The sequence below is a fragment of the Thermobia domestica genome, chromosome 5, assembly GCF_964235325.1.
Source record: "Thermobia domestica chromosome 5, izTheDome1.hap1.1, whole genome shotgun sequence".
NCBI lineage: Eukaryota > Metazoa > Arthropoda > Insecta > Zygentoma > Lepismatidae > Thermobia > Thermobia domestica.
In genome coordinates this window covers 238,969,423-238,983,392 of record NC_137458.1, presented here as the reverse complement: position 1 = coordinate 238,983,392, position 13,970 = coordinate 238,969,423, and positions in this window count along the sequence as shown.

Below are 13,970 nucleotides of genomic sequence, written 5' to 3'. Positions count from 1 at the left end.
TGTTCAGATATAATAGCAAGGAAGCATTTTAGTGAAGGCATGCTCAAAAATAAGTTAACCTTGTTAAGTAGGACAGGAGAACACATTGATTTAGATAGGGCTGTACATGAAGAGGCCAATGGCATTTTTAAGAATTTATTCAATTCAAGTGATGAAGAACTACCCAGTAATAACGTCATCTCACTACCAGAGATTAATGTACTTTTGTTTGGAAAGGAAGTTAATTCATTATTAGATACAGGAGCTACTTGTTCTGCTATCTCTAAAGAAATTTGGGACTCCGTCTCAAATAGCCAACCCACACCCGCATTTTTGAGTGCTAAGAATATACGGGTTACGTCTGCTTTCGGAAGTAAATCAGCGACGATCATAGGCCAGACGCTGTTAGTCATTCAGATACATGGGAAGGAATTTCATACATTAGGCATCATTATATCAGGTCTGAATAGATCTTTGATTTTAGGTTCCAACTTCTTTACAGAATCTCGTGCCGTGTTAGATTATGATACTGGCCTTCTACATCTCAAACATCCTCATGATGTAGAAGTCAAATTTAGATCTGTAGATTGCGAGACTGAGGATTTAGTAGTTCGATGTTTAGAATTGAATGGTGAGTGCGAGAAACCATATAGTTTCATTGAAGAGTTAGAAAATTTTGAATGTAATTTTTCCCCGTCAGATGAAGGACGGAAGGCCATACGGGTTAGCGCACAGAATGAGCATAAGACCTGCAGAGAAAAGGCTGCTCGCGCCCCGAACTTGGATGATGGGAGATTCCCAAGTGCCCAAGAAATGGCAGTTCATGTTTTCCCACCAGAAGAGTGGCGTAAAGTGAACACACGTGCCTCCCATTCAGATATTGAAGATTTTGTCGCGAACTACTCAGATCTCTCAGCCTCACAAAGAGAGAGTTTGAAAGCTGTACTTTTAAAGCACCAGGCGCTTTTTGATATCAAGCCAGGTTGCATAACTAACTACGAGCACGAGGTTGGAGTAACGGACGAACGTCCCATAAAAACTAAATTGTATCCTTACCCGAAGAAATTCAGAAATTTAGTATCGAATGAAATTTCGCGTTGGGAGGCCTGGGGTGTGATTAAAAAGATGCCTACTGCTTTTATAAACCCTCTGGTAGTGACACCGAAGAGTGATGGACGTATTCGTGTCTGTATAGATGGCCGAGCTCTGGCTAAAATTTCAGGGGATCTCTCTGACAGACCTATGCCACCCCTATCTGTTCTCCAAGATATTTGCGACAACTCTTGGTTCAGCTGCGTGGATGCAACTGAGATGTTTTTACAAATTAAGGTCAAGGAAAGTGACCAGAAGTATCTTGGGTTCCTACATGAAGGCATTTCATATGTTTTTCAAAAACTACCGTTTGGGACAAAACAGAGCCTTGCTTCTTGCGTAAGAGCATTAGATATGATAATTGGATCAGAGGCTAGAGAGTACTGCGGCGCTTATGTAGATGATTTAATTCTAGCCGACAGGAGCTTCGACGATCATTTGGTACACCTCGACAGAGTGTTGGGTTTACTCACTGCGGGCGGCCTAACTCTCAGGCTGAAAAAGTGTAATTTTGCGAGAAAATCACTTAACATACTTGGTTTCCATCTTTCGCAATCCGGTATCGGTAAAGATCCGGCGAAAGTGAAGGCGGTGTTAGATTTTAGGACACCACGGAACGTCAAGGAACTGCGTTCCTTCATTGGCTACTGCCAGTATTATCGTTGCTTTAGTAGGAAGTACTCGGAAGTTCTCCATCCGTTGTTCCAACTGCTAAAGAAGAATGTTAGATTCAAATGGGAACCTGTACATCAGGCAGCTATGGACAGGATTAAGCAGATCTTCCAGGAGGAAGTAGTTCTGAAAACCGTCCTGCCTGACAAGCAACTGATTCTCGAATGTGATGCGTGTGATATTGCGTGTTCTTCGCTATTGTACCAGCGTGATGACAATGATGACATCCGTGTCATTGCTTTTACATCACGTGTGTTTAATGCCGCACAACGCAACTATTCTATAACGGAGAAGGAATTTTATGGACTCATAGATGGCGTTGTTAAGTTTAAGCAGTACTTAGTTGGTACTAAATTCATAGTACGCAGTGACCACCTTGCTCTTAAATTTATTCTCTATTGTAGACTTACAAACCAGCGTATCACCCGGTGGGCGATGTTACTCTCGAATTTCAATTTTGAATTCCAGTTTGTCAAGTCCAATGAGAATCTGAGTGATTATCACTCTAGGTACCCTCCTCACACAGAAGAAGACCTCAGTGTTGCACGGAAGCCTATCCTCCAGGAGTCGCTGATGTCCATCCTGACGGAAATCCCATGTGAGTTGAGGAAGATGATAGCCATACTACCGGAGATGCAGTCTTCAGATCCTGTCTATGGCAAGATCAAGAAAGACGTCGAAGAGAAGACGGACTCACCAAAGGTGAACGGTGCTTGTCACCGTTTTGAAGTTTTGAACGGGCGCTTATGCAAGCGTGACCGGGAAGGAGTCCGAATTTGCATCCCAGAAGTGTTAGTAGTTCCACTGCTCGATTATTACCATTCAGATCGAGGGCACCTGTCGGCCAGTAAACTACTTCCGCTTCTAACAGAATTCTTCGTATGGCCAAGGATGAGAGCAAGTGTGAGGCGTTTTTGTGCTTCCTGCGAACTGTGCCAGAAAAGCAACCCCCCTCAATGTTATCGTCCGGGACCACTGAATCCTGTGGTAGTTCAGAAGCCAGGCTATTTGGTCTGTGCTGACTGGTTAGGGCCTCTAACCAAGGGAATTGGGGGAGTCCACTACGTATTAGTATTTTATGATGCTTTCTCCAAACTAATAGGATTGTATGCATGCAGAAAGGCAAACACTACCACTGCCATAAGGAAACTCAAGGAGTATCTGAAGGTTAATCCTAGTGTGGAACTAGTCTTAACAGACAGAGGGTCACCTTTCCAGTCTAACCGCTGGAAAACAGAATTAGCAGATCTTGGTATCAGGCACATCACTTCGACGCCATATTATCCGCAAGGAGAAATGGCAGAGGTAGCTGTCAAGGCTACAGTACGTTTGCTACGTAAATTGTGCCATGATAACCAAAGATTGTGGCCCAAATACTTGGAAAAGATAGAGAAGTGCTTAAATTCCGCCAAACACCTGACCACTGGCGTGTCAGCCTTTGAGTGCCACTTTGGACAGTCTATGTCAAGAGACATAGCCAGGCTGTTTGATATCCCAGAAGTGGATAAGCGCCATGACGTGCAGTACTATGTAGAAATTGCTAGAAAGAACCATAAAAGGACTGCTGCTGCACGAAAACGCAACTTCGACAAGTCACACCGTACTGTAGAGTACCAAGTGGGTGACCTTGTTCTAACTAGAGTTTTTCCCAAGTCGGATGCTCTAGCAGGTGTATCGAAGAAGCTCTTGCTCTTGTACTCGGGACCGTGGCAGATTGTCGCCGCCACTGGTCGAAACATGTACACACTAGGGGATCCAGCGACTAAAGAAGTGAAGATGACAAGGAATGCGTTTCTATTGAAACCATACATCTCTAGAGACGAGAAGGATCAAAGTGGTACTGGTACATAGAGAAGACACAAATCACACATATATGCATCACGCAACCGGAAGTGACAACTAGTGTATATAGTGATAGTGTTAGTGTATATTTCAGTGTATTAGTGTAAGTGTATGTATTGGGAACTTATGTCATTTATTTTCATGTAATTCAGGGAACACTGAATTCTCTTATTTAGCTTTTGATTATGTTTTGCATTTATTATGTTTATTGTGTGTTTAACAGTGTTTTATATTGTTTTTTTTTTTTACCTTGGGTGTATTGTGAAATTTTAATATTTCAGGAACAAAAATGTGCCCTCCGTATGATCTACGTCCTGTACTAGAAAGTACAGCACCTAGAATCATAGGGGGGAAATTTATGTAGAGGGCCGATGCCCGTCTACATCATCTGCATATCAAAATGCAGATGAGGGGCACATTTGCATATGTATATGTAAATAGGATAATTTGTGATTTAATTATTTGCTTAATATTAGCATATTCTGTGCATACTTATTTGATATTATTAGTATTGATGTGTGAAACACCTAGCCTAGTACGTAAATATTAATACAATATTGTATTATATTGTATTTATTTAATTGTGTTTACTCCATTTATAAGCTTATAAAATGTACTAATGGGTTGCAGATAATTACTTCGTTGTTGCATTATGCATAACTATCAGGGGATGATGGAAGATAATGAATATAAAGCAGAGATGAAGAATTAATTAAAGAGGAGATGAGGAGAATCTATAAGTTTCATACTTGATTTTCAGAACACTTGGATGAGAGCTAGAGCTGAAAAAAGTTATTTTTTTTTTCCGACTGACTGTCGCCTATACTACAGGTTGGGAGGTCTATCTCAACTCAACACGGAAAGAAACACCCAGAATAGAAACTAAATAAGTATCGTATACCCAGGAAGTAGCCTAGAGACTTCCGTTGGTGAATTTACACTGGGTTTGATACAATGTGTTGAAACACGGAGCTCGTATTGTTTTAAAATGTCATAAACTTTTTCACGTCTACATGTGAAAATATTGGTTTCTATACGTGTGACTTCCACTGCATCTAGCGTCAGCGTCTCTTCCTCCCCCCCTGTTCACCAAAAACCAGTAACCTGGCTAGCGAGCCTCTTGCTAGGTTCCCAGCAGGCAACACCAATTTGAAAATGTATACTTTAATTTGACTCATTTTCTGTGTTTAATATTAATATTTACGTACTAAGCTATAATCGTTCTTGGAAAGACCGCATAAAAATCTGTTTATTTTTAACAGCGTGTTTCCCTTATCGAGCAAGACACTTAGATCTTGTATTTGTGGAAATTAAATATTTACAATGATGTTTCCTTCAATCTCTCTCCAAGAAAGCATGGCTGCATTAGTAAGCAGACGGTTTGAACGACTGCCACAGTAATTGGGTAGAATGCTGCTTCTGGGAGAGATGTCAGTTAATAAATTGTATCAATATGTAATCTTTGTATGTTTAACTTTATTTTTATGTGTAATATCATAGGTTTCTGTATTTCATTCAGATGTAACTAGCAAAGGAAAACAAAAGTAGGCGGAAATCATCCATAGTTTCTGCTGTGAGCACTAAGCTTCTGTGTTGTCCGCTATCAGGGAGGGGCAGCACGTATCAGCCGAGAAAGGTAAAGTTGGCTACGGATGGTAGCTGGAAGAAGGGCATTGACACGGGAGACCACCCGCAATATTCGCCGCCAGGCATGAACCCTTTGTCAAAGGGTGGTGGAAGAAGCGAGTTTCTTCGTTTCCTGTGTTTTGCCCGAAACATATACTCGTTTTCCGTGGAGAACGGAGTAGTTGAAGCTAGACTCGAGTAGTAACAAGAGGTAGTTTTGCAGTGTTAAAGGAAGTCATCCGACTTCCAGTACAGAGTTCAAGACCCAGGACGCGGTGAGAACAATTTCGGTTCCCCGGGATTTGTCCTGTGAACTACAGTATCGCGAGTGAGTTGTACAAAATTCTTCAAAGAACATAAAATAGTACATTGATAAACAGTGTATAACTTAACCTATTTTAATTATACGTCAGTGGTGCTATTCTCTTCAGTGATAATGGAAATTTAAATTCTAAATCATTCTTAACATTCATCAATCTCTGAGTGCTTAGGACTCTCAGTGGAGATCATTTACTTTAATATCTCTTCACAACCCCAGTGTTAATATGGGACAATTGCAGTTTCCGCAATATGGGAGAAATATAGATTGTTACATATCTCAATTAGAGATATAATGCCAAGGCTAGTGACGCTATTATACTAGGCCTGTCCTTGGACATTTTAGCACAAGGCTTACAAGTAACCATTTGCTTGTTTAAAATTGGAGCTACTGAACCTTCCTTCATAGAATGCTTAACATTCAGTGTACCTTATCTTCTAGCAGAACATTTTCACGTGGTGGAATGATCATCTTGGAGGAGACTGTGTCAGCGAATTGGAACTTTGAGTACGTCAAGTAACATTTTTGGAACAGTGCGTCAGAATTTAAAATTTTCTTTATGTTTATCTTCACTCTGTGGTTTAAGTAACAAATAATAGTGAAATATGTTGCTTCGACATTTTAATACATCTCTCCTCTAGAACTGTTAGAGACGAGAAACTAGAAAAGTATGAGGAGATAAATAATTCTGTAAATTTTCTATATAAGTTTTTTTTTTATTCTAAAGGTCAGACAGACCTTTTCAGGTTATCAGTTTATTCTCATTCATTTTATTTTTTTTTGTGTGTTAAATATCAAATATATCAAATATTAAGTATCGTGTCTCATGTGATAGTGCACTACAAAGGTGATAAGAATTGGTGTATAATGAGTGATATTATCTCATCTACTATGGGTGAGATGCCTGTTTTCATCATGGAAAATAAATCTGTCAACTCTTACCGGAACAACTGTGTATTCAATTGCTGTAGGGTGAGTACCTGCACTAATGTCAATTTTGTTTCAGGAGTGTGATTCAAGGAGACAGTTTCCCCTTGATTGTGTATGTTGACCATCTCTCTGCATGGGGCTCAGAGAGAGAATACTGCCCAAAAGAACAACTAACAACCATGAAATAGTGAGATCATTTACAGGCTGCTACCTGTAAAAAAAATTTAAAGATAGTATATATATATTTTTTTTTTAACATATTTGACACGTATTACAGACTCACTATTTATAGCATCCTTGAGCATGGTTGTTATGCAGATGACACTGAGATCTGCTGTTCTACAAAAGTAATTAATATTTGCTCTACCGAATTCATAAGAGAGTGGCGGCCCTGACAGGAGAGAACCTAATCTCCAAGAGGGAATAAATAACTACGGTTATAGTATTTTTGATATTTGCAGTTTATGTAAATCTTCCGTTAATTAAATATTCCCAGCCACTCTCCTTCAACATTTTTTTTTATTTTATTGTGTTGGTGTCATTAGGTAAATAGTAGCTTCGGCTCTGGCCACCTAGCACCTCACATAAGTTATGTTCATTTTCTTGGAGCTCTATCGAAAATGAAAAAATAAATAAATAAATAATTAAATAAATAAATAAATTCAAAATTGCACTATAGATATGTGGACACTCCTTTTTTTTTTACCACATAGTAGTGACGCAAATACACATTTTGGGTTACGAAATATTTGGATCTTTTTAGTCCAAGTCGATGAATTAAACCAAAATTATATTTTCGGAAGAAATATTGAAAAATTTGTTGTGTCAAAGGGAATGTAATTTTGAGAGAATAATAAGTATCATCTGTACTTTCTATAGAAAAAAGATCATCTTTTGTGTTTCTAATTCCTATTAGTGCTAGTGGTATAAAGTATATAGTGCATAGAGAACGGATGCTGAGCTATGCCCCCTCTAACTTCTGATCGGAAATGACTAAAACGCTCAAATTTGTGTTTCTGAGCCTCACTAAAGTATCTGTTTTCATGTTGTCACTTTATATTGTTGTTGTTGCTCCAAAATTCAAAAAAAGAAGAAGAAGAAAGAAAGAAAGAAAGAAAAGAAAACAATACATATCAATCTCCAAAACAGATGTGACCATTACAGCCTTTTGAAGCTCCAACGCTACATCAAGATTGTTGTGTTGTCTGCATTCCAGGGTCTGAAACCGCTACAAACAAAATCAAATTTTGCAAGCAATTACAAACAATCGTGAACTGAGTCTACTAAAAGGAGTGAAAACAGAAAAACACGACCCTTGTTTGTGATTGCATTCCTTTTTACACCCGGACATTGTTTACAAGAATATTTTTGTGAAATTTTACAGCTGCTAAGGAGCGTGAAGCAGCAAGGAAGTGCAGCCACGTAAACACATGCCGGGACAGAAGTAAGTCGAAATACAAATCGAAATTTTCACCACTTGTGGAGGAAGCATATTTCTTGCTGGAATTCAAATATTGTTAGTATTCCACTGTGCCTTTTTGTTCCACACGGTTTAGAACTTTATATATATCTCTGGTTATTATCATTCACATAATCGACCGTCTTGCTCGATTTTTCGCTTTCAGGTGGAATGACTCTATATGGTTGAGGACTAAGCTTTCGAAAAATAAGGGGGAGAAGAACAGTTGTTTAACTGAAAAGTTAAAATGACTTCATTAAGTTATATTTTAATTAATAAATGACTGGTAGATTGACTCTGTCCTAGCTATTGAAGTAGACAAAGTATTTTTCCCTCTCGAATCTCAAACTTTTCCAGACACAGTCCGCTATATGGATCCGCCATTTTGAATTTTTAAATTTTAATGTCAAATTAGTAAGTTTGTAATCAACAAAGTCAAATGCACCAATGTACCAAGTCCAGTTCGTCAATTTTACTTTTTCCAAATTTGGTCCTCCATTTTTTTTATTTGATGTCAAATTGATAATTAACAAGATCAAAAGACTCATTATAGCAATTTTTTGTCCATTTTTACTGATTTTGAATTATGACTACGTTTCAAGCATTTGATCCATAGTTTATCGATCTCTATGCCTCGCCCTTTTGGACCGTCGCTCTAATGGCTGTCGCTTTCTTTGTGCGTCGCCTTTTGACCCGTCGATCTCTTGGCTAACGCTCTCCTGGTCGTCGCTCTTTTGCCATCACTCTCTTTGCTGGCGCTCTGCTGTCGGTACACCCATGTTTATTACAAAACTCGATCCTGACATTATTAACTATCTTCTCTTCAATATGTATGATGGTACTTGCAAAAGAATACCATATCAATATCACAAATGTAAACTATGCGAGACCGCGAGAAGTCTCGCGAGACTTCTCGCGCGAGACTTGCTGAAGTCTCGTCTCGCGTTCTCGTCTCGCAAAAGATATCAGGTCTCGTCTCGCGTTCTCGTCTCGCAAAATATTATAAGTCTCGTCTCGCGTTCTCGTCTCGTTTGCGAGACGAGACGAGACGAGACTTCTCGCGTTCTCGCGTCTCGCGCCCATGCCTACTTAGATGATTGAAATCAACGCACTGTATCATGTTCCGTAAAGATATCATCGGATTGTTCACTATTATCATTTGGTCTTCTCATTGAATGCACAGTTCAACAGATTCAACTTAATCGACCAATCCATACAAACATTGGTGGGAACACACGCTTTCTTTCTGAATTTCACGAATACTGGAATCAACTTACTTCTTTCTACAGGAACTAATGTCATGTACGTACAAGCGTACGGGTATGTGTACGTTCGTATCCTTAAATGTTGTTAATAAGCCAAGGGGAAAAGAATATTCACGAAACTCTTCGTAAACCGGATTGTTCGTTCACCGAGGGATTCGTAAACCGAGAGGCCACTGTGTTATACATATTGAAACAGTAGGTTAAAATGTAATCAAATGACTCATTCCTTATTGTGTTTAAAGATCGTGTAAAATCCTGAATTGCTAAGGATTATATTTCATTTGTGTTATAATTTTACAGATAAATTTAATTTTTAGTTTACTCTTTGATGAATACACCTAGTTTTTTCTCTTATGTCAATGCAAAAATTTGTTTTTCTTCTAGTATGTTCGTCTCTCTAAATAGAAACCATCGCTATCGCAGATATTTTCTGCTTTATTTTCTTTAGTAGGGAAGCAACCCTTTCCTCCCAGGATCCGCATTTTGATACATTTTTTTACATGAATATAGGGGACGAGAAATTCAAGGGAGAGGGAGGGGAAAGATTTTATTTAATCAAAGTTACTTATACGGCAATGAAAATTACTGATGAGAGATTAATTTTAAATTATTCAACTCAGGGGTGTCATTTAGGGCGGGCAGGGGGAGGCATTTGCCCCCCCTGAGTTTGAGATGTATATAGATTTTGTCAATAGAATAGTAGTAAATCAGAGAAAAATGCGAAATTTTACTTATATCAAGGGGTCTTGCCCCCCCCCCAAGCAAAATCTGAAATGACGCTCCTGATTCAACTTGGTAGAATGTAAAGGATTATTATAGATTTTAAGTCTAGTGAAGCTTTGTGCATTGTTTCTGCATTTATACTCCAGTTTTTCACTAAACATACCTCCTGGTTTTTAATGTTGGAATCTCCTGATAGTTTTCAAGGCTGGTAGTGTTAAAACACCAAACAAAAGGGAAATAGTTTGCTTGAGAGAAAACCGATACTGGACAGTTTTTGAGACAATGAGCATTGTTAAAACTGCAACGACTTGAGCACAAAATTAAAATATGAAATTATTTTATATTTTGTTAATTTCTCTGTTTTCCCCATAATTAATATTTAGGATATACCCTAGGGTTTTTCCCCGACCACGAGGGAATTTATTCTTTGTGTAAAACAATTATTATTGACGCTTATTGTACAACTTTATTAACTACAGTAAATATATTAAATACTGTAGTAAGTGAGTAAGCAAATCTAATTAATATCTTTCGACATGTATTTCGAAGAACCGAACCCCTTTCGGAAATCCAGGGAGGGGAAATTTCCCCTTTTGTTCCCCTATGCGAGTGCCCATGCTTAGTACTATACTATAAACTACCGTAATACATAATCTGGCGTCTCTCAATTAAAAATGGACGAAGTCTGCGGACCATTAAACCATCACGAGCCTGCCTGCATTACTGGCGCTAAAGTTATGCCACTGTTAAAATTCCATTTTCTGCACTATCACCCAAGCTCCCTTCCAAAAAATTTTGTCCGAGGTGAAAAATCAAAATGTCAGAGGACTGGACTGGACAGCAAGATAATTGTTCTTAGCTCTGTAGTAAACAATACAGAAAGATAGCAGTGATGCAAGTATAAATGTAGTCCCTTGTGATTAAAAATAGGAGCACCCTGTCACACACTCAATGCTACGGGTTCCAGCAGCAATGCTTCTTGCAAGTGGAAGTGTAAATTTCTCTCTTTATTTCAGTTTTTTAAAATTAATTTTCTACAGATGCATTTATATTACTTGACGCTGACTAGTATCTTATTAATATCCTCCAATAAGATAGAACATACACAGTACACGGAGCACATAGTTAGCAGCATCAAGAAGACGGCAACTTCTCAATCTGTGAATTTATTCGTCACTTTAACCTGTTCGTGCTGTGTTTACGTTGCGTTGTCCAAGATATATACAGGGTGACCGCGTGACTATGTTACAAAATTTAAGGGATGATTCCTGACACGGAAACAAGAAAAAAGTTCAAATAAACTTTTGTCCAACGTACATAATTTCGGAGCTACAAGGTGCCGAAAGCGTGGGAAACTGACATTCAAAGCTCTATAGCTCGACTATGGTGAATGATAGAGCTAATGCGGCATGATCACGTCAAAGACACCGAAGCTGCTGTATTCAAAAATGCTTAGGTCGAGATCGTGCAATTCGTGCACAAGGGATTCCCCAAAGGAGCGTAGGGATTCCCGGATAATCTGTCAAGAAAGATGAGTCGAAAAGGATACGGATGAATAGCTGTCCCAACTGCTAGCAATAATGCGTCTGTACTAAGTCGATATCTCGCACAAGCACAAAATGGCGAACAGTTTTATACGTGCCATGTGTGGTTGCATAACGCGCACTAAATAAGAGTGGGGAAAATATGAAAGGAAAATGTGAATAATTTAGTACAAATGGTAAATACATGATAGTACACTGTCCTGTTCATTGTACGTATAGACGCGTTTAATAAAGGGAATAATCATGAAACGTACTAAAATGTTGTACAAACACCACACTATCATTGTTTTCTTTCATGTAGTTTTGTCATTGAAAGCAAGTAAAACTAAGGGGAAAAACCGGCGGATATGGGTGCTTTCTTCCAGGCAGAAACTTTATTTCATTTGATGATACGAGCCGAGGATACTTTTTACGAGAGGGGGATTTTTCCGCCATCCCATGTTAATTTGACCACTGCCAGAGAACAACAGTAAAATATCCGTTTCTTATCATTAGCCGTAATGTGCGTTACCCGAACATTGAAAAAGAACAAGGAAAAACAATTTATCAGGACGTTTGTTTTAGTCGCTGCTTCCGATGTTTTGCAGGACTAATTCCGAGATTTTGTCTAGAATGCTTAACATGTCGTATTGTTATCGTTTAGAAGATATTTTGTTTTCACAGACGGTGCTATCACCTGAAGTACACCACAGTTTGCAGGTTCGATCACAAGCATTTGTTCTTCCTTCTGTCGTAGAAAACAATCGAAGGTAAGGAAAGTATAAGACAACCCTACTAGAAGGTGTTGTGGAAGGTGGAAGGTCATTCTTCATGTGGTTTTGTTCGTAGCGTACGAGTTCCTTAGTGCAGTTTCTGCTTTGCTTGTTCGAATGTGAGATCAAATGGAGTATTCGATAGCAGAACTTGCGCACATGATATTTGTATAAGGTCAAGCAAATGGCAACAGTCGACAAGCTAATAGGTTATATCGACTGAAGTATCCAGAAAGAAGACATCCAGCTCATACTATGTTTGCCAGACTTTTTCAACGCTTACGAGACACGGGGAATTTACAACCTCAATACTACGACCAAGGAAGACGAAGAACCACAAGTACTCCGAACTTTGAAGAACAAGTGCTTGACCGTTTCACCCAAGACCCAACAGTAAGTACCCGGAAAGTAGCACGTGAAAGGGGAGTAGCACAAGATACTGTTTGGAAAGTAGTACACGAGCAACAGTTACACCCCTATCACCCGCAGAGGGTTCAGGCCTTACGTCCAACTGACTTTCAACCTCGCGTTCGGTTTTGAGAGTGGTTTCTCCAACGCTCTGTAATTGATCCACAGTTTGCTTCCTACCTGCTTTTCACCGACGAAGCTTGTTTTACGAAAGACGGGATATTTAATAGTCACAATAGTCATGTATGGGCAGACGAAAATCCTTATGCAATTGTGGAAAGGGGCCACCAAGACCGATTCGCCATAAATATGTGGGCGGGTATTATCAGTGATCAGATAATAGGTCCATATTTACTACCACCGATTAACTGCACCAGTGTATACGAGATTCCTGCGAGACATACTTCCAGAGTTATTAGAGGATGTCCCTCTCGGTGTTCGTCAACGGATGTGGTTTCAACATGATGGCGCCCCAGCCCACTTTTCAGCTAGTGCTCGAGAGTATTTGAATCAAGCGTTTCGTGACAGATGGATTGGAAGAGGCGGTCCTTGTAATTGGCATGCACGTTCCCCAGATTTGAATCCACTTAATTTTTTCTTGTGGGGTCATGTCAAAACACTTGTCTATGAAACGTCTATAGACAACGCAGAAGAACTTAGCACGAATACTCGCTGTCTGTGATACTATAAGAACAGATCCTGGGTTGTTACAGCGGATGCGTCAGATCTTACTGCGACACTAACGCCTGTGTTGAAGTAGAGGGACGCCATGTCCATCACCTATTGTAGGATAATTGGGAGATTTGTCTCGTTTACAGGTAATTGATGATGTTCTTGGCTGCATTCAATCCTGCTGTAAAATGTTGATTGAAGACATTATTCCCATTCTTGTGACTTTTGTTTTTAGGAAACAACCTCTTTTGCATTATGGTTGTTTCGCTCAGTTTTGTTTATTTGTTTTCAATGGCAACAATACATGGAAGAAAGACTAATAGTGTGATCCTTTTACAATATTTTAGAACGTTTCATGACTATTGCCTTTTATTAAATGCGTATGTTCAATGATAGGACAGCGTAATATCATGTATTTAACATTTGTACTAAATTATTCACATTTTCCTTTCATGTTTCCCATTCTTATTTAGTGCGCGTTATGCAACCACACATGGCACGTATAAAACTGTTCGCCATTTTGTGCTTGTGCGAGATATCGACTTAGTACAGACGCATTATTGCTAGCAGTTGGGACAGCTATTCATCCGTATCCTTTTCGACCCATCTTTCTTGACAGATTATCCGGGAATCCCTACGCTCCTTTGGGGAATCCCTTGTGCACGAATTGCACGATCTCGACCTAAG